General features: G+C 36.0%; 1 pseudogene across 1 annotated transcript in view; it reads left to right on the top strand.

The window, feature by feature from the left end:
• Positions 1 to 322: 322 nt before the first annotated feature.
• The window catches only part of LOC149828652 (aldehyde dehydrogenase family 2 member C4-like), a 184582-nt pseudogene continuing 159180 nt past the window's right edge, over positions 323 to 25724 (top strand). The window contains exons 1-2 of the transcript XR_016434135.1: positions 323 to 502; positions 597 to 678. The product of XR_016434135.1 is annotated as an aldehyde dehydrogenase family 2 member C4-like (transcript). The remainder of the gene's footprint in view (positions 503 to 596; positions 679 to 25724) is intronic.

The following is a 25724-nucleotide window of genomic DNA, read 5'->3' on the forward strand; positions in this document are numbered from 1 at the left end:
GCAACCCAAAACCACCGAGAGTGCGTTAATGAGGCCCAAAATAGGAAAACCAAAAGAGAAATTAGAAAATGAAGGAGAAGAGTACTTATCGTAGGCAACCATTGGAAGCTTTGATCTTCTTTGTCTAACCAAAGGGAATCGTAGCGATCACTGGAGGTTTTTTATCTCTTTTGTCCAACCAGGGGGAAGCTTTTTAGAGCGTTACGATTGCTGGAGATCTTCGCAAGGACAGCCAACCTTCTTCTGCTGTAGGGGTTTTTGATTGATTACCTTCGGTTGATGCAGATGAAAATCGTCGGGAAAAGATGAAACAACGAAGAAGATGTATGTAGAAAAGAGTAATGATGTGGTGAAGGCGATCGTGAAGAGGAAGGAGGTGCGGGGGTGGAAAAGGATGAAGTTGATGGATGCTGAGTCTGCCCTTGTGATCCCCTGTAGATATCTTCGGTTTTTGCTTGGAGAGGGGAAACACCAGAGGAGTGTAGAAAATACAAAGGGGAAGGTGAAGACGATGAAGGGAAGCGTTGAAGGAAGGAGAGAGCGATGGTGGGGTGAGAGGCGATGCCCGAAACATTCCCCTTTGTGCCTCTTTTAAGGAGGAAGGACAAGCTTCGGGATTGAAATCGGTTGGAGATGATGGGCTGAGGCCAATGGCCGTGGCGATGGAGGGTTCGGGAGGTTTGTGAATGGAAGCCGAGAATGAGGGTTTGCGAAGGAGAGAATCGGGAGAGAGAGAGAGAGTGAAGAGAGAAATGGAGGGGGGGCGGCTATCTTTTCCTCTTTTTCCTTACGAAGGAAAAACCCTAAAAGGTTTTTGCAAAAGACCCCCTTCGGTTTTCAAATTTTTACGAAAAAGGGGCTTCCGAGGTCTTTAGCAAAAAAAAGAAAAATCGATTTTTACACTCATTTGGTTTTCTCATAATTTTCCCAATTTTTTTGGTTTTTGAGTTATCTTTCAATTTTTTTGTATTTTTAGAATAAAATCCTAAAGTTTGTGAGAAAACAAAGATTAAAACTATTTTTTTTGTGTTTTTACAAAAATATTTACAAAAGGGAATTTTTCTGAGAATTTAAAAGCCATTTTGAGAAAATTTCTTCAGAAATGGGTTTGGATCCGGATTTTGGGGAAATATGGATTTAAAGTACTGGATTCAGATCCGGGATTTAATTTTGAATATACCAACATGGAATTCAATTCAGAAAATCTGAAGAATGACTGAAATTTAGCTTTGAAATTGCTTTGATTTTCTCAAAAAAATGGAATCAGGGGCAAAAGGGTCATTTTTACCAATTTTTGAAAAATTTGGGGTGTTCACAGTAAGTTATTAAGTTTTAGGAAATTATTAGTATCATGTCTAGGTTCATTGCATTAGTTTTAACTATTTTTGGAATTAAATTGTGAAAGTCGATCTTGATGTAGTGCTAATTTAATAGATATTTTAATTTCGTGTGTAGTTATTTTTTACCCTTTGTATTGTTTGTGCATATGTTAACGTAACTAGTTTAACCTTAGAATAGAGTTATTGATTAGTTTAGATAAGGGGTATTTGGGTCTTTGTATTGAAAATACATTTTTGGTAGTATGGAAATTCCTCCAAATTAATGGATTGCAATTAAGGAAAGCTTGAATGATTTTTATCCAGCTGGTTTAGAAAGATTGCTTTTTTACACGTTGAAAGCAAAGGGGAGTTTCAAATCTCTTTATAAAATCGAGTTTTGGGGAAAGTATTCAAAAAGCTTTTATTGGTTTTAATGAGAAATCTCAAAACCGTGTGTGTCCCATTAGCTGGACGGTTTTTGAGATTCCAAGCTTTCCATTGAGTGATTAATGTATTTATGGAGGAGTATTTCTTTCCAAATTCGTTGATTTCCATTGAGAACGTCGTTTATTAACTTTCCTTGTTTGATTTAGCCTAGAATTAATGGTAATTAACTTAGTAAGTTTTGTAGTAGTACTAGCTCTTAGAAATCGTGTATTCTATTTTAATTAAGTGGATTAGGTTGTCTTAATGTTAGTGGATAGCATTTAGTGGTTTAATGTAGCTAGATTAAATTATAGTAGTTAGTAATTTTTGAATTAGGACTAGATTTAGAAAATCGCGTATGTCTAGTAAGGTAAGTAGTGCTATTAGCTTACTTTGCATGTAGGAATTAAATTAGAATGGCATTATTGTTTTAGTAACCATTAATTAAGTAATTATCCTAGTTATCTAACCTAGGGTGGCATGCAATTCAAAATCCCTATCCTAAACCGTCACCTAGCTAAACCCTAACCCTAGTTAATTAGTTAACCCTATGTAGATAACTATAGTTAGTTGATTAATTAACTTTAGCAACCTTAGTTAAATGATTAACCTTTAGCTAACCCTAGTTATTAGGTTAACGATAGTTAGTATCTAACCTTAGTAATTAGGTAATCCTAGTTAGATTAAACCTTAATTAGTTAGTTAATTCTAGTTAGCTCTCCTCGACCCTTGTCAACCATAGTTAACCTTAGTCGACTAACCCTAGGTATCTAATCCTAACCGCCCCTAGCTAACCTAAGTTATTAGTTCACCCTAGATAGTAACTAATCTTAGTAAGTCTAACTCTAGTTAGATAAATAATAGAGTGTAGTTATTGTTTCTATTAGATCTTAGGGTTAGTTGTTAAATACTTAGTTAATTACTTAGTTTCAGTTAGATAGTTTAGAATTAGAGTTAGTTAGCTAGTGAGTTTAGGTTAGATTAGATTTAACAAGTGTTGTAGATTAGATTTAATATTCGTTGTTTAGTTTGTTTCTTAGATTTTATATAATTAGCTTAATTGTTGTCCTTTTTGTAGTTTAACAGTAGCTTAGGTTTAGTTAGGACTGTTTTGTGAATGATTTACTGTTTTAATGTCATTAGTGGATGTATAGGAATGAATAGTGCAGTGAACCAAAACTCTGATTTCTACCTGATCGGGAACACGTTATTTGATGTGTATTTTTCTAAAGTTTTCAGAAAATTATTTTTCTATTCTTCACATCTGCGTGTTAACTGTCTGCAGACCAAATTTCAGCTTGATCCGAGTTGATTTGGTCTGGTTTTTAAGTGTTTTGTGAAAACAGCTTTTTCGGGTTTTCAAATTTCGGGTCCTGCGATTTCCAAAATTATCCTGATTTTTAAACACAATATATCTGGAGATCCAGAACATATTTTTCAAATCTGTAAAGTCTTTCATCTTTTTGAATCTCTCAGTTACAGTATAGAATTGATTTCATGTATTTTGGAAATCGTTTGGTCTTTCAAAACATTGATTTGCGAAAAGCTGTCAGAGTCCACTTTTGCATTCTTTAAGGACAAAACGGTCATTTATTTAATTGTTTGATTTTGTGTAGTTTTCGGGTTTTATAGTATTGTATTTAGTGAATTAACAGTATTTAGATCAATTAGAATTGATTTTCTTAGTTATTTTAGTTATACAATGTAATTTTAGTTTTCTATGTTTATTTAATTATAGTTTAATTGTAGAATTAGTTTAACATTAAGTGTAGATGTAGTTTAGATTTAATTTTTATTAGTCTACTGACTTTTTGTTTTCTTGGTGTAGGTTGATAAGTTAGAATAGGTTTACAGGTGTATTTCAAAGATGAAGTGCAACGACACATGTGGTGAAAAGACAATTTTGCCCCTGGAGATCTGCAGAAGACTTAGCTTCCTGCTTAGTTTATTTTCTTGTTTTTAGTTTGTTATTTAATTTAAATTGTACTATTGACATAGTTGTAAACTTTGTTATATTAATAAAGTGTTATTTTAGAATTATTTCAGAATGTATCCCATTCTTTGTGGATTCGACCCATACTCGCCACTCTGTGGAAGGTCGGTTTTTATATCTTTGGTTGACGATTTTCCCTTGATTTCATTGAAAATATCTTTTAAAAATATGCATTCCAAAAGTACAACCAAATTTTGGCACCATTACCGGGGAACGACAAATCTATTCTTTTATTTCTTAGATTTCAAGTTATTAATCTGTGTTAGCTAGTTGTTTTATTTTCTAGTTAGTAGGATTAGTAAGTGAATATAGGTTTAACATAGTTAGTACATATAGGTTTCACGTACTGTTTTTTCTAGGATTCACTGAATATTCATTCTGCAAGGAGCGATTAGACAGGTGGGTTTTAGAAAACATAGTTTGTGATTGCCTATATTTTTCACTTTCAGTAAATCAGAATAGTTTACTTGTTATTTCATTTATTTAGTTAGTAGTTCTGACATAGATAATTTAGAATTTTTTTTTTTAGTTGCTTGTATTTGTGTTATTTGCATTTTAGTATTTGTTTTTGTTTAGTTTTAGATTTAGGTCGTATGGTTACATCTGGTCTTAGTACCAGTGTATGCAGGGGCGAAGAGCTCTAGAAACCCCATTACATCCATTTGTTGACAATGCAGAGAGAATTTTACATTCTCCTCGAAGTTCGACAACAATGGGTGATATGGATCCTCTAGCTCTACCTCCAGTTCCTCCACGCACTCTGAGGGAATACTTCATTCCCACAGACTATGTCCAGGCATCCTATATTTGGAGACCCGATGTAGGAGCACCTCATTATGAGATTAAGGACATCATTATTCAGATGCTTCCATCTTTTTAAGGCCTTAGTCATGAGGATCCCTACAGACACTTAGATGAATTCTTCGAAATCTGTTCTACTGTTAAGATACATAATTTCGACGATGATGCTTTGAGGTTGACCTTATTCCCGTTTTCATTGAAGAACAAGGCCAAGTATTGGCTAAAGTCCTTAGATTCAGTAGAGATAGGGTCATGGGATCAGCTACAGCAAGAGTTCCTCAGGAAGTACTTTCCCATTGGTAGGACGAACCAGTATCGGCGAGCCATCACTAGCTTCTCAGAGCTAGATGGTGAACAGTTTCATGAGACCTGGGAGAGAATGAAGGATCTCCTTAGGAAGTGTCCCCGTCATCAGGTGCAGAGATGGCAGCTGGTGCAGAGCTTTTACGATGGATTGTCTGACAGGAATCGTCAGATGATCGACTCTTCATGTGGAGGGACCTTCATGTTGAAGAGCGAGGATGAGCCATGGAGGTTATTTGATACATTGGTAGAGAATTCCCTCCACCATGCTTCTAGCTCTCATTCGGATAGAGCCACACCTAGTGTTTAGAAGAAGGGAGGTGTCCTCGAGATTGGTCCATCTACTGCACTACAGTGCAAGGTAGACATGATTGCTCAGAAGTTTGACCAGCTTCTCTCAGAACCATCCACTACTCAACAGGTGTGCACTCTTTGTGTCAGCCCGGCACATGAGATTACTGAGTGCCCTTCGGCAGCTCAGTACTCTAAATTTGTTCAAGAACAAGTTCAGGCAGCTCAGGGTTACGCCAGACCGCAAAACAACTCATTTTCATCTACATATAATCCGGGTTGGCGTAACCATCCCAATTTCTCATGGAAGAATCGACAGTCTTCCATTCAGATGCCTATATCCTCTCAGCCAGCTCGGCCGCCCGCATTCACTCAGACATTCCAGAGGCTGAGTTATCCTCAGACTTCATCCTCATTTCCTCCTCCGATTCCGCAAGAGTCTGCCCCACAGACATCTATTAAGTTCGCACACGCAGTTCATTGTGAAGCTAGAGTCGTAAATGGAACAGTTAGCATAGGCTATCAACAGGAGACCTGAGGGTACTTTGCCGAGCCAGGCTGTCATGAACCCGAAGGGCAAGGACCAGATATCCGGAGGCCGGTATCATACCGAGTCACAGCAGCAGTCCAAATCTGTTATAGCCCTGAGGAGTGGACGTGAGTACCACGTCGAGAGCAGAGAGAGTAGAGAGAGGATTGATGAGCCACAGGTCAGTATTCCATCTTCTTCGGCTCAGCCATTACCATCAGGGTCCATCTGACTGAGCAGGTGAGTTCAGTGATTCAGCATCAGACACCACCAAAGCTCAAGGACCCTGGAGCCCCTATCATTGCTTGTACCATAGGAAACATCTGGATAGAACGCGCTTTGCTCAATCTTGGAGCAAGCGTAAACATTCTGTCTGGATATTTCTATGATTCTTTCAGGATAGAAGAGATGAGATTGACTCCTATTACACTTCAGCTAGTAGATCATTCTGTCAAAGTACCGAGAGGTGTCTTAGAAGACGTGCTAGTTAAGGTGAATGATTTTTTTTCCCAGTCGATTTCATCATTCTGGATATGGAAGGAGTAGATACCCAGCACCAAACTCGATTATTTTGGGCAGACCATTCTTGGCGACTGCCAATGCATGTATCAACTGTAGGACCGGAGCCATGGATCTGTCATTCGGCAACAGGAAAGTCAAGTTGAACATTTTCAATGCCGCAATGGGTCCAGCGGGAGATATGGATTGTTTCCACATAGATATTGCTCAGGATTTAGTGGAGGAGCAGCCCGACTTGTATATTACTGAGGATTCATTAGATTTGTACCATATAGAGAAGAATAGTTGTATAGTTAGTGTAGATGTATCTAGAGTGTCGTTAGAGTTACCACCTTGGAGAGCTAGCATTGAGCCTTTCCCACCACTTGTGGAGTCCCCCGCCAAATCTTCGATCGAGTCTCCTCTGAAACTTGAGTTGAAACCTTTATCGGATTCACTCAAGTATGCATACCTAGGAGGTGGTGAGACTCTGCCTGTGATCATCTCGTCACTGCTCACTGAGGAGCAGGAGCAGAGATTGGTGACTATTTTAGGAGAGCACAAGGTAGCAATTGGCTGGGGAGTGGCAGATTTGAAGGGGATTGATCCTTAATCATGTATGCACAAAATTCATTGCGATGAAGAAGTAAAGCCAGTACGGGATATGCAAAGAAGGTTAAATCCCAACATGAAGGAAGTGGTGAAGAATGAGGTGGTGAAGTGGTTAGATGCCAGGATTATTTACCCCATTTATGATAGCTAGTGGGTCAGTCTGATTCAGGTTGTGCCGAAGAAGTCAGGACTCACTGTTGTGGAGAACGAGAAGGGGGAAAGAATTCCGATGAAGACCACCACAGGGTGGCGAGTCTGCATTGACTATAGGAAGCTGAATGTGGCAACTCGGAAAGACCATTTCCCGTTGTCGTTCATTGATCAGATCTTAGAGAGACTCGCAGGACAGAGCTACTATTGCTTTTTAGATGGATACTCAGGGTATAATCAAGTAGTTGTTCATCCTGACGACCAAAAGAAGACGACATTTACATGTCCTTATGGCACCTTCGCATTCAGACGTATGCCATTCGGGCTCTGCAATGCCCCGACAACTTTTCAGAGGTGCATGTTAGCTATCTTCTTCGATATGATAGATGATGTCATGGAGGTGTTTATAGACGACTTTTTGGTGTATGACTCTTCATTTGAAGATTGCCTCCAAAAACTTACTCGAATACTGAGTAGGTGTGCGGAGACAAATCTTGTTCTGAGTTGGGAAAAGAGCCACTTTATGGTCCATGAGGGGATTGTGCTTGGACACATTTTGTCCAAGAGAGGGATTGAGGTTGACAGAGCAAAGGTGGAATCCATTTCTCGTTTGACTCCACCTACCACTGTGAGGCAGATTAGGTAATTTCTAGGGCATGCTGGATTTTATAGGTGGTTCATAAAAGATTTCAGCAAAATCTCTCGACCGCTTTGTACTTTATTGGAGAAGGATCAACCCTTTGATTTTAGTGAGGATTGCATGAAGGCCTTTGAGATTCTCAAAGAGGCCTTGATTACTGCACCCATTTTGAGACCTCCGGATTGGACGATCCCATTTGAGATCATGTGTGACGCATCTGACTATAATATAGGGGCCATTTTAGGACAGCGGATTGACAGGAAGCCCTATGTGATTTACTACGCAAGTAGAACTCTGTCTGATGCCCAGATGAATTATACTACGGCAGAGATGGAGCTACTTGTTGTAGTATTCGCATTGGACAAAAAATTAGGTCCTATCTTTTCGGTTCGAAGGTGGTTGTCTATTTTGATCATGCTGCATTGAAGTATCTTCTGAACAAAAAAGACACCAAATCGAGACTCATTCGTTGGGTTCTGCTACTACAAGAGTTTGATCTCGAGATTCGAGATAAGAAGGGAAGCGAGAATGTAGTAGCAGACCATCTTTCTAGACTAATCGTAGAGACCATGCAGGATCAGAGGCCGATCAGTGATTCTTTCCCCGATGAGCAGATCATGTCAGTCAGGACATCGCATTTACCCTGGTTTGCTGATATTGTGAACTATCTGGTTTCGAGACAGATCCCTGAGCATTGGAATAAGAATGAGCGCGAGAGATTCCTATCTCAGATGAGGCACTACTATTGGGATGAACCAGAATTGTTCAAATATTGTGCAGACCAGATCATCAGAAGATGTGTTCCGGAGGAGGAGTACGAGTCCATTTTGAGTTTTTCCCATTCTTTAGCCTATGGAGGGCATTTAACAATAGGAAGACAACTGCAAAGGTTTTGTAGTCTAGATTTTATTGGCCCACACTCCACAAAGATGTGCATGAGTTTTGTAGGAGATGCATTAGATGTCAGCAGACAGGGAACATGTCCAAGAGGGACATGATGTCCTTGCTCCTGATTTTGATAGTCGAGATTTTTGATGTTTGGGGCATAGATTTTATGGGACCATTTTCGCCATCATTCAGAAATTTATACATTTTAGTGGCGGTTGATTATGTGTCCAAGTGGGTCGAGGTTGTGGCAACCAAGACCAATGATCATAGAGTGGTGCTTAAGTTCATTAAACACAACATTTTCAGTCATTTTGGGGTGCCACGTGCGATGATCAGTGATGGTGACAAGTTTTTAGGAATGTACAGATAGCTTCTCTTCTGAGAAGGTATTTTGTCAATCATAGATTCACCAGTCCGTATCATCCGCAGACCAGTGGACAGATAGAGGTCTCGAATAGGAAGATAAAGCGGATTCTAGAGAAGACAGTTCGCTCGGACCGCAAGGATTGGTCCCAGCGCTTAGATGATGCACTTTGGGCATATAGGACTGCATTTAAGACTCCCATTGACATGTCCCCGTATTGCCTTGTATTCGGGAAAGCATGTCATCTTCCTGTCGAGCTGGAGCATGGAGCGTATTGGGCCATCAAGAAATTGAATTTTGACTTCACCCAGGCGGGCAAAGCGAGAGCATTGCAGCTCTCAGAATTAGAGGAACTCAGAAATGATGCATATGAGAATGCCAAGTTATATAAAGCTCGCAATAAAGCATTTCATGATAAGCACATTGTCAGAAAAGTGTTCATGCCAGAGCGAAGAGTTTGGTTATACAATTCTCGTTTGCATTTATTCCCAAGAAAATTGAGATCGAGATGGGAGGGATCGTACATCGTGAAAGAAGTGTTTCCACATGGAGCAGTGATATTATTTGATCCTAAGACCCAAGGTACATTCAAGGTTAATGGGCAAAGTCTGAAGCCCTACATTTCAGATTCCTTGCAGAATGGTGAGTGTGAGATAGTGCATCTCACGAAGGCATAAGGATTCGACCAAAAGGATGTATCATATGTACATAGTAGAGTAGTTTTGTTTTTATTTCAGTATTTTCTTTTACTCAGTATTTCATTTCATATGTGCTGACATTTGTTTTTGGTTTATGCAGGTTGAATCTAACATTGAGTGTATGAGAATTAGTTACCAAGTACAGGGCAGAGCTTTCAGAGAATACATTGATCAGATCAATAGAAAATTATGCAATCAGATATGCATAGGATGCTGCAAAGTCAAGTCAATCAACTTCAGAAGCCCGACATAGATCAGGTTGTATCTATCATTTCTCCCATATTCATGTTATTGACTTTTAGTGTGCATTTGCATTGCATGTTTACATATTTTGTATGCCACTAGGGACAGTGTGATTCAAGCATGGGGGGTGGTTTAGATGCACACTAAATTTTTTTTTGTCTAGTAGCTAAAGTAGGCTTTTGAGAATAAGTTTTAGTATATATGATTGTTTTTGGCATAATCTAACAGTTTAGAAATTTTTAAGCCCCATGTAAAAAAAAATTCTGAACTGATTCAAATAGAGTAGTTATTTATGAGAAAAATCAAAGAAAAGATAGTATTTGATTGTTAGAAAGTTTTGAATCACTTTAGTATAAGTATGCACAGTATGTTTTATGGGAAGAAATAAGCAATGGAAAGATGTTTTTGAAAAATGAGCTTAAGAAAATAGAGTTACATTTAGTTGTTGATGTCTTCATGAATCCTAGTAGTGGAACTCAGGCACAAGATGAAGTGTTTGAGTCTCTTGACGAAAAAGATAACGAAGGAGATCATCCTCTTGTCTAGTCGATATCTGTGGCCTTTGTAGTTCGAGCAAGTAGAATCTGAAGGGTGTTTTACACCTGGTGCCCTAAAACCATCTGGTTTGGGAGCCACCGATTCGAAAGCTTGTTACATGGACTGCATAGAAAGCCTAAGAGATAGAGACATTGCACATGATGAGAGGAAGACTATACGTAAACTATTAGCATAGAAGGTTTAGTGACTCGAGCAATTAAGTCCGAGGGATACTCTGTATCTGGTGCCCTAAGGTTGTCTGACCTGGAAGTCACAGACCCAAAGCTCGTTACATGGGTTACAAGACTGGATATTCGAAATAGTGCTCAAATTAGAAGAATGAAGAAGAGTGAAAATTTGAATATCAGAAGAAAAAGAATGAGCTGAATGAGAAAAAATTCATTGCTTAAGAATGAGGTGAAAACCTCTAACCAGAATGCCACAGACTTCTAGCTTACTTTGCATGTAGGAATTAAATTAGAATGGCATTATTGTTTTAGTAAGCATTAATTAAGTAATTATCCTAGTAAGATAACCTAGGGTGGCATGCAATTCAAAAGCCCTATCCTAAACCATCACCTAGCTAAACCCTAACCCTAGTTAATTAGTTAACCCTAGGTAGATAACTATAGTTAGTTGATTAATTAACTTTAGCAACCTTAGTTAAATGATTAACCTTTAGCTAACCCTAGTTATTAGGCTAACGATAGTTAGCATCTAACCTTAGTAATTAGGTAATCCTAGTTAGATTAAACCTTAATTAGTTAGTTAATTCTAGTTAGCTCTCCTCGACCCTTGTCAACCATAGTTAACCTTAGTCGACTAACCCTAGGTATCTAATCCTAACCGCCCCTAGCTAACCTAAGTTATTAGTTCACCCTAGATAGTAACTAATCTTAGTAAGTCTACCTCTAGTTAGATAAATAATAGAGTGTAGTTAGTGTTTCTATTAGATCTTAGGGTTAGTTGTTAAATACTTAGTTAATTACTTAGTTTCAGTTAGATAGTTTAGAATTAGAGTTAGTTAGCTAGTGAGTTTAGGTTAGATTAGATTTAACAAGTGTTGTAGATTAGATTTAATATTCGTTGTTTAGTTTGTTTCTTAGATTTTATATAATTAGCTTAATTGTTGTCCTTTTTGTAGTTTAACAGTAGCTTAGGTTTAGTTAGGACTGTTTTGTGAATGATTTACTGTTTTAATGTCATTAGTGGATGTATAGGAATGAATAGTGCAGTGAACCAAAACTCTGATTTCTACCTGATCGGGAACACGTTATTTGATGTGTATTTTTCTAGAGTTTTCAGAAAATTATTTTTCTATTCTTCACATCTGCGTGTTAACTGTCTGCAGACCAAATTTCAGCTTGATCCGAGTTGATTTGGTCTGGTTTTTAAGTGTTTTATGAAAACAACTTTTTCAGGTTTTCAAATTTCGGGTCCTGCGATTTCCAAAATTATCTTGATTTTGAAACACAATATATCTGGAGATCTAGAACGTATTTTTCAAATCTGTAAAATGTTTCATCTTTTTTAATCTGTCAGTTACATTATAGAATTGATTTCGTGAATTTTGGAAATCGTTTGGTCTTTCAAAACATTGATTTGTGAAAAGTTGTCAGAGTCCACTTTTGCATTCTTTAAGGACAAAATAGTCATTTATTTAATTGTTTGATTTAGTGTAGTTTTCGGGTTTTATAGTATTGTATTTAGTGAATTAACATTATTTAGATGAATTAGAACTGATTTTCTTAGTTATTTTAGTTATACAGTGTAATTTTAGTTTTCTATGTTTATTTAATTATAGTTTAATTGTAGAATTAGTTTAACATTTAGTGTAGATGTAGTTTAGATTTAATTTTTATTAGTCTACTGACTTTTTGTTTTCTTGGTGTAGGTTGATAAGTTAGAACAGGTTTACAGGTGTATTTCAAAGATGAAGTGCAACTGCACATGTGGTGAAAAGACAATTTTGCCCCTGAAGATCTGCAGAAGACTTAGCTTCCTGCTTAGTTTATTTTCTTGTTTTTAGTTTGTTATTTAATTTAAATTGTACTATTGACATAGTTGTAAACTTTGTTATATTAATAAAGTGTTATTTTAGAATTATTTCAGAATGTATCCCGTTCCCTGTGGATTCAACCCGTACTCGCCACTCTGTGGAAAGTCGGTTTTTATATCTTTGGTTGACGATTTTCCCTTGATTTCATTGAAAAACATCTTTTAAAAATATGCATTCCAAAAGTACAACAATTGGGGCATTTCTTGAAAAAAAACCAGTGCTCGCACTGGTACATCTAGTGCTCGTGCTAGTGTCTGTCTGACCGATCATTTAGCCCCTCAAGTTCAGTCTTTGCACTAACTATTCATCAAAAATCAAAAGCTGTAAATCCAATTTTGACCTTCGGGTTATTCAAATCTCAATTTCAAGCCTTCAGGTTGTTACGACAATGAAGCCATACATGATACTTCAAGTACAAGGTTTTGATGATGAGCAAGTGGAATCAATTGCATTTCAGCTAAGGCTATGAAGAAATTGAAGAATTCAGTGAAGAATCCTTGAAGACTAGTGTGCAAATGTTTAATTCATTAAAAGTCTTAGATTCTTGTAAGAGCCTTACTTAGAGTGCATATTTAGGTTGCATTTCATCTTAAAAGTCTTTAGAAAAACTTTTCTAAAAGAAACTCTTTTGAAAATCTTTTTAGAAAACTCTTTTCTTAAATTTTCATGTTTATTAGTCGACCAATAGACTTATCAGTCGACTAATCCTTTCACGCCATATTTTCTAAAAAGTCATTCGTGTCAAATTAGTCGACCGAAGGTTTTATCAGTCGACTGGACAGAATGTCTGTTTTCTGGAAAATTAGCAGCAGTCGACTAATGGTTTTTCAGTCAACTGAACAGAACATGTGTTTTCTGAAAAATTTAGCAGCAGTCGACTAATGCTTTTTATCAGTCGACCGAACAGAATGTTTGTTTTTCAAAAGTTTTTAGCAGCAGTCGACTAAAAGGTTTTTCAGTCAACTGATGATATTATCAGTCGACTAACTTTTCTTAAGTCGACTAAGTTTCAAAAGTTTAGATTTTCAAACGGCTCGATTAACAGATCTGTCGACTAACGATAACTGTCAGTCTACTAATAACTAACTATTAGTCGACTAACTGATGTTTCAGTCGACTAATTTTGTCGTTTTCCTGAAACTTCAAAAAGGCGTGTCTTTTCATTTTTCAAACGTTTTGATCGTTCGAAATGGACCGTTTTGACACCCTTTCATACTCTCAACGTATGGAATCTTTTAACTATAAATATGAGTGCATTTTACACTCAAAATAAAACAATTCAATCGATTTGAATCTTGCTTTTCACTCTTATTCAGTCAAGTATTGATTTTCTCACTCACGTGATATTTTCACTTCAGTTTTTCACTCAAATCACTTTGAGAGATAGTGAATTCGTGAGTAGAGTGTTTCAACAACCTCAAAAGTCAATTGCATCTCATTTGCATTCAAAAGGAAGGCACATAGGTTGTATTGTAAGTTCTTATTTCTTTTCTGTAAAAAGGACTCCTTGGTGTAAAGGAGTTGTTTGCTTTCAGTTGGGTTGTTACTGAAAGTGGGACCGGTTATGGTCTGTGTGATCTTGTAGTTTACAAGGTTGTTAGTGGAAAATCTCAAGCGGGTTTTGCTTGGGGACTGGATGTAGATCGGGTTTGACCGAACCAGGATAAAATCTTGTGTTCTTTGTGTGTTTGCTTTGAGATTTGCAAAATCCTTCAATATTCCGCAGAAAGTTTTTAAAAGCACTATTCACCCCCCCTCTAGTGCTCGTTGCCTCGATCCTAGTGCACTTTCATTTGGTATCAGAGCACAGGTTTGCTATTACTTTGATTTGACCATCATCTAGCATGGCAACTACAACATCTCAGCACAAAGAAGGAAGCTCCTCTGTTCGTCCTCCTCTCTTCGACGGAACAAACTATGGATACTGGAAAGTAAGAATGACAATATTCCTGCAATCCATGGATCTCGACATCTGGAGAGTTGTTTCAGAAAAGTACCAAACTCCATCAACTGATTTCAGCCGATGGACCGATGATGAAAAGAAGACTGCTTCACTGAATGCCAAAGCTATGAATGCGCTGTATTGTGGCGTTGACAAGGTAGAGTTCAATCGCATCTCTTAATGCTCTACAACTAATGAAATCTGGCATACTCTTCTCGTAACACACGAAGGTACGTCTAAGGTAAAGGAATCTAAAATTGCTTCTTTAGTTCATAAATTTGAATTGTTAAAAATGAAGCAAAATGAATCTATATCGGACATGGTAACTAGAATGACCGATATAACTAACACTTTGAAATCCCTTGGAAAAGAATACTCACAAGTGGATTTAGTCAGAAAAATTCTAAGATGTTTAACTCCTGAATGGGAGAGAAAAACCACTGCTATTGAAGAAGCAAATGATCTCAATACTCTCACTCTTGAAGACTTAGTTGGTAACCTAATGGCATATGAGGTCCAACTTCAAGACAGACAAGAAGAAGAGCCTAAAAAGAAATCTCTTGCTTTTAAGGCTACTTCTGACTCAGAAGATTCTGAAGAAGATGAAGATGAAGATATTGCCCTCATCACAAGGCAATTCAGAAGATTCATCAAAAAGGGAAGATTTCAAAGAAAGGCAAAGAAAGTAGATTCTTCCATTCCCAATGAAGTAAAGTGCTTTAACTGCAAAAAGGCAGAACATATCAAGAAAGATTGTCCTCTTCTCAAATTCAAGCCCAAGGACCAATTCAAGAAGAAAAAGGCATTTCAAGCCTGTTGGGATGATAGTGACTCCTCCTCCGATGAAGAATCAAATGAAGAAGTCGCCAACATGTGTTTTGTAGCACAAGAGAATTCGGTAAGTCAATTTGACTATGATGAGTTATTTGAAGCATTTAATGATTTATATGCTAAATTTAAGAGTCTTAGTTCTAAAAATAAAGAGTTAAAAACTGAAAATTTAACTCTTGACTCTCAAAATAAAGTGTTACTTCAAGAAATAGAAGATCTCAAGAAGGAAAATTATTGCCAAGCAATTAAGATAAAAGAAATTGGAGTTAGAACCAATCTCTTACAAAAGGAAATATCTAGTCTTAAAGAAAAGTCAAATGATCTTCTTTCTATAGTGACCAAATTCACAAATGGTCAAGAGAATCTAGAAAAACTTCTTGGTTCTCAAAGATGCTCGGTTAATAAAACCGGATTGAAATATAGCTTCTTTGATACTCAAAATAGACCAAACTATGTGGTGAAAAATCAAAGACATTATTCTCAACCTTTTGTTCATAAAACTAAACTTTCTAGTTCTAATAGAAATGCATCTAGAAATGATTATTCTAGAAATGTTTATTCTAAATCCTTTTATAGAAAGAATATTTATTATCAAAGGAAACCAACATCCAAATGGATATGGGTTCCTAAGACTAACTCTCATGGACCCCAAAATAGAAAGGGGTCAAATGCTCTGTTTTCTGATTTTGTTGTAGGTACACAACATAAGGAGCAAATGGATATTGGACAGCGGATGTTCCAAACATATGACTGGAAGGCCGGAGTTATTTTCCACCCTCCAAAATAAGGATGGAGGAACCGTCACCTTTGGTGACAATAACAAGGGAAAAGTGATAGGTATTGGTAATATTGGTAATCCAAAATTTCCCTTGATAGAAAATGTTCTTTTAGTAAATGGTTTAATGCATAATTTAATATCTATTAGTCAATTATGTGATAAAGGTTTTCATGTTTCTTTTGAAAATGATTTATGCTTAATTTCTGATTTTCAATCTAAAAAGATCATTTTTAAAGGTAAAAGAAGAAACAATGTGTATGAACTATATCTAGATGAATTACCCTCTTTTAATGAAAAATGTCTTATTCTTTCATATGAAATTCAATGGTTATGGCACAAGAGACTTGGACATGTTAATTTTAAAATTATTTCAAAATTATCCAAGAATGATCTTGTAAGAGGCCTACCTAGAATACCATATAAAAAGGATCACTTATGTGATGCTTGTCAAAGGGGTAAACAAATCAAGAGTTCTTTTAAAGCAAAAGATATAGTTTCAACAAAACGTCCTCTTGAACTTTTACATTTAGATCTATTTGGACCATCTAGAATTCAAAGTTTGAATGGTAGCAAGTATGCTTTTGTTATAGTAGATGATTATTCTCGGTTTACATGGGTGATTTTTCTAAAAAGCAAAAATAATGCTTTTTCAGAATTTTCTAAACTTTGTAGAAGAATTACAAATGAAAAATCTACATCTATTATTAAAATTCGTAGTGATCATGGTGGTGAATTTGAAAATGAATCTTTTCTAAAGTTTTGTGATTTACATGGTATATCTCACAACTTTGCTTTTCCTAGAGCGGCTCCACAAAATGGAGTTGTTGAAAGAAAGAATAGAACTTTGCAAGAATGTGCTAGAACCATGCTTCAAGATATAAATTTACCAAATTTTTTTTGGGCTGAAACAATTAATACAACATGTTATGTCTTAAATCGTGTTCTTATTCGACCAATTTTACATAAAACATGTTTTGAATTGTATTATGATCGTATACCAAAGATCTCATATTTCAAAAATTTTGGTAGTAAATGTTTCTTGTTAAATACCAAAGATAATCTTGATAAGTTTGATTCAAAATCAGATGAATCAATATTTCTTGGATATTCTTCTAGAAGTAAAGCATATCGTATTTTCAATAAAAGAACATCTTGTATTGAAGAATCTTTACATGTTGCATTTGATGAGAATTGTGAGCAGGTTATTCCTCTAAGCGAAGAAGAAGAAGCAACACTTCAAGAAGAACCCTTGATAGAGAGTACTTCTCAAGAAAATATTCTTCTTCAACCGGTTTGGAAAGAAGTTCCTAATCATCCACATGAACAAGTTATTGGTGAAATAAAGAGTGGTGTCCAAACTAGAAGGCAGTTAGAAAAATATATTGCAAATGTTGCTTTCATATCTAAATTAGAACCAAAGAATATCAATGAGGCATGTGATGATGAATTTTGGCTTTTAGCCATGTCTGAAGAACTTAACCAATTTACTAGGAATGATGTTTGGGATCTAGTTGATAGACCAAAGGATCATCCAGTAATTGGAACAAGATGGGTCTTCCGAAATAAGCTGGATGAAAATGGTGAAGTCATTCGTAACAAAGCAAGGCTAGTGGCACAAGGCTATAATCAAGAAGAAGGCATAGATTTTGATGAAACCTATGCACCAGTGGCTCGATTAGAGTCAATTCGTATGATGCTTGCTTTTGCTAGTTACATGAACTTCAAGTTATATCAAATTGATGTTAAGAGTGCATTCTTAAATGGACACATCAATGAAGAAGTTTATGTAGAGCAACCCCCAGGCTTTGAAATATCCAGAAAAGGTCTACAAATTGAAAAGAGCTTTGTATGGACTCAAACAAGCACCAAGAGCGTGGTATGAAAGACTACGAAATTTTCTAGAACAATCTGGTTTTTCCATTGGTCAGGTAGACTCCACTTTATTTATTAAAAATCTTAATTCAGATATTCTTATTGTGCAAATTTATGTTGATGACATAATATTTGGTTCTACTAATGATTCTCTTTGTAAAGAATTTGCTAAAGCTATGCAGGAAGAGTTTGAAATGAGCTTGATGGGCGAATTAAACTACTTCCTTGGACTTCAAATAAAGCAAACTGAAGAAGGAATCTTCATCAATCAGGGTAAGTATACAAAAGAACTTCTCAAGAGATTTGGGATGGACTCATCGAAATCAAGAAGGAATCCTATGATTACAACTACTTCTCTTGATAAAGATGAAAATGGTAAAAGTGTAGATACTAAGCTCTACAGAGGTATGATCGGATCTCTATTATACTTAACTGCTAGTCGATCTGATATTATGTTTAGTGTTTGTATGTGTGCAAGAATTCAATTTAATCCAAAGGAATCTCATTTAACTGCAGTAAAACAAATTCTTCGATATTTGAAAGATACTTCAGATTTCGGTTTGTTTTACCCAAAATCATCTTCCTTTGATTTAGTTTCATATAGTGATGCAAATTTTGCAGGAAGTAAATCTGATCGCAAGAGTACTAGTGGAACTTGTCATTTCTTGGGAAATTCCTTAGTCTCTTGGTTTAGTAAAAAGCAAAATTCAGTATCACTCTCAACAACTGAAGCTGAATATATAGCGGCTAGTTTAGCATGTTCACAAGTACTTTGGATGAAACAGACCTTAAAAGATTTTGGTTTAAACTACTCCACAACAACTATTTATTGTGACAACACTAGTGCTATAAATCTTTCGAAAAATCCTATTCAGCACTCAAGAACTAAGCATATTGAAGTCAGACATCATTTTTTAAGAGATCATGTGTTAAAAGGAGATATTTCGTTAAATTTTATTTCCACTAAAGAACAACATGTTGATATCTTCACTAAACCTCTTAAAAATGAAGATTTTATGAGAATTAGGAGAGAACTAGGTATTTGCTCGTTTTTGGATTTATAAAAATGCTGATTTTTTGAACAAAATCTCAAAATCGCACTATATTAGTCGACCGATAAAATTCTAGTCGACTAATGTTTTATATTTTGGAATGTATCGCATCATATTAGTCGACCGATATATTTCTAGTCGACTGATGATATTTTTAGAATTAGTCGCATTATTAGTAGACCGATAAAGTTTTAGTCGACTAAAATTTTTAAATCTTAAATGAAGGGACCCGACACCCCTTGGATTTGTATTTAAAACCCGCTTTTTTTTAAAAAGAGAAGGCATCGTTTCACTTTTTTTTGCACCTTTTTCGTTTTTTTTTTCTTTAAAATGAAACCCTTAAACCGAAAACCCCTCTTTCTCTTTTGCCTCTCTCTCTCTCTCTATTCCAAAAAAAAAACCTCGGAGTGTCGTTCGACTCCATCATCGCCGGGATTTTCTTACCGTAACAGGGAGACGCCGGAATCTTTTGGCCGTGATCTTCAAATGCCGGAATCCTCTTGCAGCGACTGGCGCATCTTCAAAACACTCCGGAACTCTCTTGCCGTGACAGTGCATTACCGGAATCCCCTTTTGGCCGACCTCTCCTCACCGTCAGCCATCACATTGTCCTTCGTTTTTTTTTTATCGCCGGAAAGCTTTTTCCCTTTGCCGGACGTCATTTGGAAGCCGACATTTTGGTAACCATGCCTCGCACGAAGTCTGCATCTGCAAAAGGTTTAGGTTCTCCTCCTCCTACACCTACTTCAAGACATAGTTTTTCACTAAGATTACTTCGCAACCCTCTTCTCTATGACACTTTTGGATCAATTTCTGCACTACCTATTTTACCAGGCCGAAATGTTCTATTTCACTTGTTTTCTCGTTACAAAATAAGAGAATTATTTCCTGGTATTTCACATCTTTTTGATGCTTGTGCAGATACACTTCACTATCCTTTTCTCATTCACTTGTTTTACACAAATTTACAAATGAATCATGAAACTGGAATTTTATCTTCTCTTGTTCGTGATGTTGAAATCGAGTTTGATTCGAAATTACTTGGAGAAATTCTTGAAATTCCATCTTCAGACACTCTTTTAAACACTATTGAAATGAATAATGAAAGAGTTTTTGAACAAATTCTTCTTCCAGAAGCACCTCACTGCCGTCCTTTCAAAAATACTAATCTTCAAACTTGTGCACGCATTGCTGGATGAATCCTTGCCCACAATGTTCTATCCAAAACTGGTTCTTTTGATTATTATTCCACAGATCTATCTACGGCTCTTTATGTTTTATTTGGAAATATTTCTGTCAACTGGGCCAATGTGTATTTTACAAACTTGTGGAAACAAAAACCATTTCTTCCTTATGGTTGTCTTTTAACCCGTATTTTTAGACATTTTAAAGTTCCTTTAACAAATGAAAAGTATATTGAGCAAAAAGAGTTCTTTGATTAAACAATTTTTAAAAGAATAAAAAGTAAATATCTGCCTCCCTTAAATGTTGATCAAATTGAACCATCTGATCCTAATGAACCATCTGTTTCTGAACCTTCACCTTCTGCGACACCTTCATCTCATGCAAAAAGAAAGAAATTTTCGACAAATCAAGACCATGATGAAGTTATGCAGAGTCTGGAAGCGTTGGAGCTGCATCAACACACCTTTCATGAAGATGTGACTCAACAACTTGCTTCAATTCAGAAGGACGTAACTGCAATTAAGGATTTGCTAAACTCTCTTTTCTGATGTTTGATCTTTGAAAAACATACTTTATGGGTTGTAATATTTTCAACTTATCTCTATTTTTGCTTATGCTATTTTTGCCCTTACTCTTTTTGATTCTGGCACAGGGGGAGAAAAAGATAAAGATAGCATTACTTTGAAATTGCAGGGAGATCTTGAGAAAAAGATGATAGCAATTACATTACAGAAGATCTTGCATGAGAAATGCAAAATTAAGAGAAAAAGAAAGCTTTGAATGAATGTATTTCTAAATGCATGAAGAAATGATGAATGGAAATGCAAACCAATCAATATGTATTATATGTGCTTTAAATGTGCTAACTTTTAATGTTTTGCAGCATATTGATAGGGGGAGTAAAATCTCCATCTATGCATCTAAATGCTTCATCTTTGATTAAGTTTGTCATCATAAAAAAGGGGGAGATTGTTACGACAATGAAGCCATACATGATACTTCAAGTACAAGGTTTTGATGATGAGCAAGTGGAATCAACTGCATTTCAGCTAAGGCTATGAAGAAATTGAAGAATTCAGTGAAGAATCCTTGAAGACTAGTGTGCAAATGTTTAATTCATTAAAAGTCTTAGATTCTTGTAAGAGCCTTACTTAGAGTGCATATTTAGGTTGCATTTCATCTTAAAAGTCTTTAGAAAAACTTTTCTAAAAGAAACTCTTTTGAAAATCTTTTTAGAAAACTCTTTTCTTAAATTTTCATGTTTATTAGTCGACCAATAGACTTATCAGTCGACTAATCCTTTCGCGCCATATTTTCTAAAAAGTCATTCGTGTCAAATTAGTCGACCGAAGGTTTTATCAGTCGACTGGACAGAATTTTGGAAATCGTTTGGTCTTTCAAAACATTGATTTGTGAAAAGTTGTCAGAGTCCACTTTTGCATTCTTTAAGGACAAAATAGTCATTTATTTAATTGTTTGATTTAGTGTAGTTTTCGGGTTTTATAGTATTGTATTTAGTGAATTAACATTATTTAGATGAATTAGAACTGATTTTCTTAGTTATTTTAGTTATACAGTGTAATTTTAGTTTTCTATGTTTATTTAATTATAGTTTAATTGTAGAATTAGTTTAACATTTAGTGTAGATGTAGTTTAGATTTAATTTTTATTAGTCTACTGACTTTTTGTTTTCTTGGTGTAGGTTGATAAGTTAGAACAGGTTTACAGGTGTATTTCAAAGATGTAGTGCAACTGCACATGTGGTGAAAAGACAATTTTGCCCCTGGAGATCTGCAGAAGACTTAGCTTCCTGCTTAGTTTATTTTCTTGTTTTTAGTTTGTTATTTAATTTAAATTGTACTATTGACATAGTTGTAAACTTTGTTATATTAATAAAGTGTTATTTTAGAATTATTTCAGAATGTATCCCGTTCCCTGTGGATTCAACCCGTACTCGCCACTCTGTGGAAAGTCGGTTTTTATATCTTTGGTTGACGATTTTCCCTTGATTTCATTGAAAAACATCTTTTAAAAATATGCATTCCAAAAGTACAACAATTGGGGCATTTCTTGAAAAAAACCCAGTGCTCGCACTGGTACATCTAGTGCTCGTGCTAGTGTCTGTCAGACCGATCATTTAGCCCCTCAAGTTCAGTCTTTGCACTAACTATTCATCAAAAATCAAAAGTTGTAAATCCAATTTTGACCTTCGGGTTATTCAAATCTCAATTTCAAGCCTTCAGGTTGTTACGACAATGAAGCCATACATGATACTTCAAGTACAAGGTTTTGATGATGAGCAAGTGGAATCAACTGCATTTCAGCTAAGGCTATGAAGAAATTGAAGAATTCAGTGAAGAATCCTTGAAGACTAGTGTGCAAATGTTTAATTCATTAAAAGTCTTAGATTCTTGTAAGAGCCTTACTTAGAGTGCATATTTAGGTTATATTTCATCTTAAAAGTCTTTAGAAAAACTTTTCTAAAAGAAACTCTTTTGAAAATCTTTTTAGAAAACTCTTTTCTTAAATTTTCATGTTTATTAGTCGACCAATAGACTTATCAGTCGACTAATCCTTTCGCGCCATATTTTCTAAAAAGTCATTCGTGTCAAATTAGTCGACCGAAGGTTTTATCAGTCGACTGGACAGAATGTCTGTTTTCTGGAAAATTAGCAGCAGTCGACTAATGGTTTTTCAGTCAAATGAACAGAACATGTGTTTTCTGAAAAATTTAGCAGCAGTCGACTAATGCTTTTTATCAGTCGACCAAACAGAATGTTTGTTTTTCAGAAGTTTTTAGCAGCAGTCGACTAAAAGGTTTTTCAGTCAACTGATGATATTATCAGTCGACTAACTTTTCTTAAGTCGACTAAGTTTCAAAAGTTTAGATTTTCAAACGGCTCAATTAACAGATCTGTCGACTAACGATAACTGTCAGTCTACTAATAACTAACTATTAGTCGACTAACTGATGTTTCAGTCGACTAATTTTGTCGTTTTCCTGAAACTTCAAAAAGGCGTGTCTTTTCATTTTTCAAACGTTTTGATCGTTCGAAATGGACCGTTTTGACACCCTTTCATACTCTCAACGTATGGAATCTTTTAACTATAAATATGAGTGCATTTTACACTCAAAATAAAACAATTCAATCGATTTGAATCTTGCTTTTCACTCTTATTCAGTCAAGTATTGATTTTCTCACTCACGTGATATTTTCACTTCAGTTTTTCACTCAAATCACTTTGAGAGATAGTGAATTCGTGAGTAGAGTGTTTCAACAACCTCAAAAGTCAATTGCATCTCATTTGCATTCAAAAGGAAGGCACATAGGTTGTATTGTAAGTTCTTATTTCTTTTCTGTAAAAAGAAGGACTCCTTGGTGTAAAGGAGTTGTTTGCTTTCAGTTGGGTTGTTACTGAAAGTGGGACCGGTTATGGTCTGTGTGATCTTGTAGTTTACAAGGTTGTTAGTGGAAAATCTCAAGCGGGTTTTGCTTGGGGACTGGATGTAGGTCGGGTTTCACCGAACCAGGATAAAATCTTGTGTTCTTTGTGTGTTTGCTTTGAGATTTGCAAAATCCTTCAATATTACGCAAAAAGTTTTTAAAAGCACTATTCACCCCCCCTCTAGTGCTCGTTGCCTCGATCCTAGTGCACTTTCACAGGTTACAATCTTTTCTCATTTTTCCTTAATTTCTGTCAATCTTTCATTAATTTTTATCCCTTCTCATCAACTCTCCTTTGAGATTCAAGTTTCGACTCGAACTTCTAACTTTTTCCTCGAGATTCGAGCCTTGACTCGAACTTTCCAGCTTTTCTTCGAAGATTTGAGTTTTAACTCGAGTCTTCTTTTCCTTCAAAAATCTAAACTTTCCAGTTTTCCTTTGCGATTCGAGCCTTGACTCGAACTTTTCAGCTTTCCTTCGAAGATTTGAGTTTCAACTCGAGTCTTCATTTCTTCAAAGTCTAAGCTTTTCAGTTTTCCTTTGAAGATTCGAGCCCTGACCCGAACTTTCAAGCTTTCCTTTGAATATTTGAGTTTCGACTCGAATTTTCTTCCCTTCAAAAATCTGAATTGGTCTAGTTTTTCCTTTGAAGATTTGGGTTTTAACCCGAACTTTCTCTCCTTAGAAACCAAACTTTCTAGCTTTCCTTCGAAGGCTTGAGTTTTGACTCAAATTTTCCTTGTAGAATCTGAGTCCTGATTCGGATGTTCTTTCAAAAAAACCAACTTCTCAGTTGGACTTACCTTCAAAATCCAGTTTTATGCCAAGCTTGCCTTCAGAACTCTAAATTGGTATTTACCTTCAGAATTCAGCCTCGTGTTGGATTTTTCTCCAAAATCCCACTGGTGTGTCAAAACTCGATGTTAAGCAAAGTTTTCATCATCAAGGATTTCAGGAATATCTTGTCGAATTGCCATAAAACAGTTGTTGATCTCAAGCATTTATTACATAAAGAATTTCCTCAAATCTCCTTAGTATTCCTTCCAAAAGGGTGAAGCTTTTGTGAAAAAAGACATAAACTTCAAATTTTTTGTTGGTCAACCAAAAGGATGAAGAAAAATCTTTGATATGACTGGCGAAGGAAAATTCAATGATGTTGAAAAGCCACGAGTGAATTAATATTGATCATAGCTATGGCACATTCTTAAAGATTATTCTTTTGGAGGTAAGACAGTGGAAATATCCTAGGCAGTAAAAAGAACCTACCCAATCCATATCTCCTCAGTCATTTGAGCTACAATCAAATATCCGCAAAAGGGATCTCTCAATTGTCGTCAAGATGAAGACGAATGTGCGAGTTAGACCTCCGGGGCAAAAGAAGATTTGGATCATCTCCGAGATGAAGGAGTTTGTGAAGGATCCTTCCAGGGAGAGTTCAGATCACCGTCGAGATGAAGGCGAGTGTGATGAACATACTGACAAACCCTAAAAGATATTTGATTCTTGCTATCATCTAAAGACCTTTTAGAACCAATGTCATCAAGCCTAATTCCTAAGAAAGAAAAAGAAGAATCGGAGCATCTCCAAGATGAAGGAGTTTGTGACGTACTCTTCCCCGAAAAAAGAGAGAAAAGTCAGGACATCTCCAAAATGAAGGATGATGTAAAAGCCCCAAAAAGCTCCATGACTCAAAAGAGTGTGAAAAGATCATCATGAGAAAATGCCCAAGATATCAAACTGCCCAAACTGTTAAGAATCTTCTTTATCTATGTGAAATTCTTCTATCAATATCTCTTCATTCAAATGTTTTTATGAAGCTAAGAATATTTGCTCTCTTTTCATATCAAGGAAATTGATAGCTTCCTTGAAGAAAACCAACAACAATAATTTGACTTTGATTCTGGATTCTATAGAGTTAACCCAGTTGGGGGTAATACTCTAGGTGAAAGAGGGAACATCTTTCAAAGGTGCTTACCTTCAATTACCTTGAAACAACTATAATTTTTATTATTTTGGCAATATTTTCCAGCTTTCCTGATAAGAAATAATAACTTGATATCTGTTTTGATACATCTTGGTGTTGCCTTTTCTGTCTTTCGCTTTGATCGAAAGATTCACCTTCTCCTTTCTAAAAGGATTGCCTTCCTCATCTTTCGCTTTGATCGAAAGATTTGCCTTCTCTTTTTTAAAAGGATTGCCCTCATCTTTCGGTTTGATCGAAAGATTTGCCTTCTCCTTTCTAAAAAGGATTGCCCTCCTCATCTTTC

Source organism: Nuphar pumila, chromosome 9, assembly GCF_984573655.1.
Source record: "Nuphar pumila chromosome 9, dmNupPumi1.hap1.1, whole genome shotgun sequence".
NCBI lineage: Eukaryota > Viridiplantae > Streptophyta > Magnoliopsida > Nymphaeales > Nymphaeaceae > Nuphar > Nuphar pumila.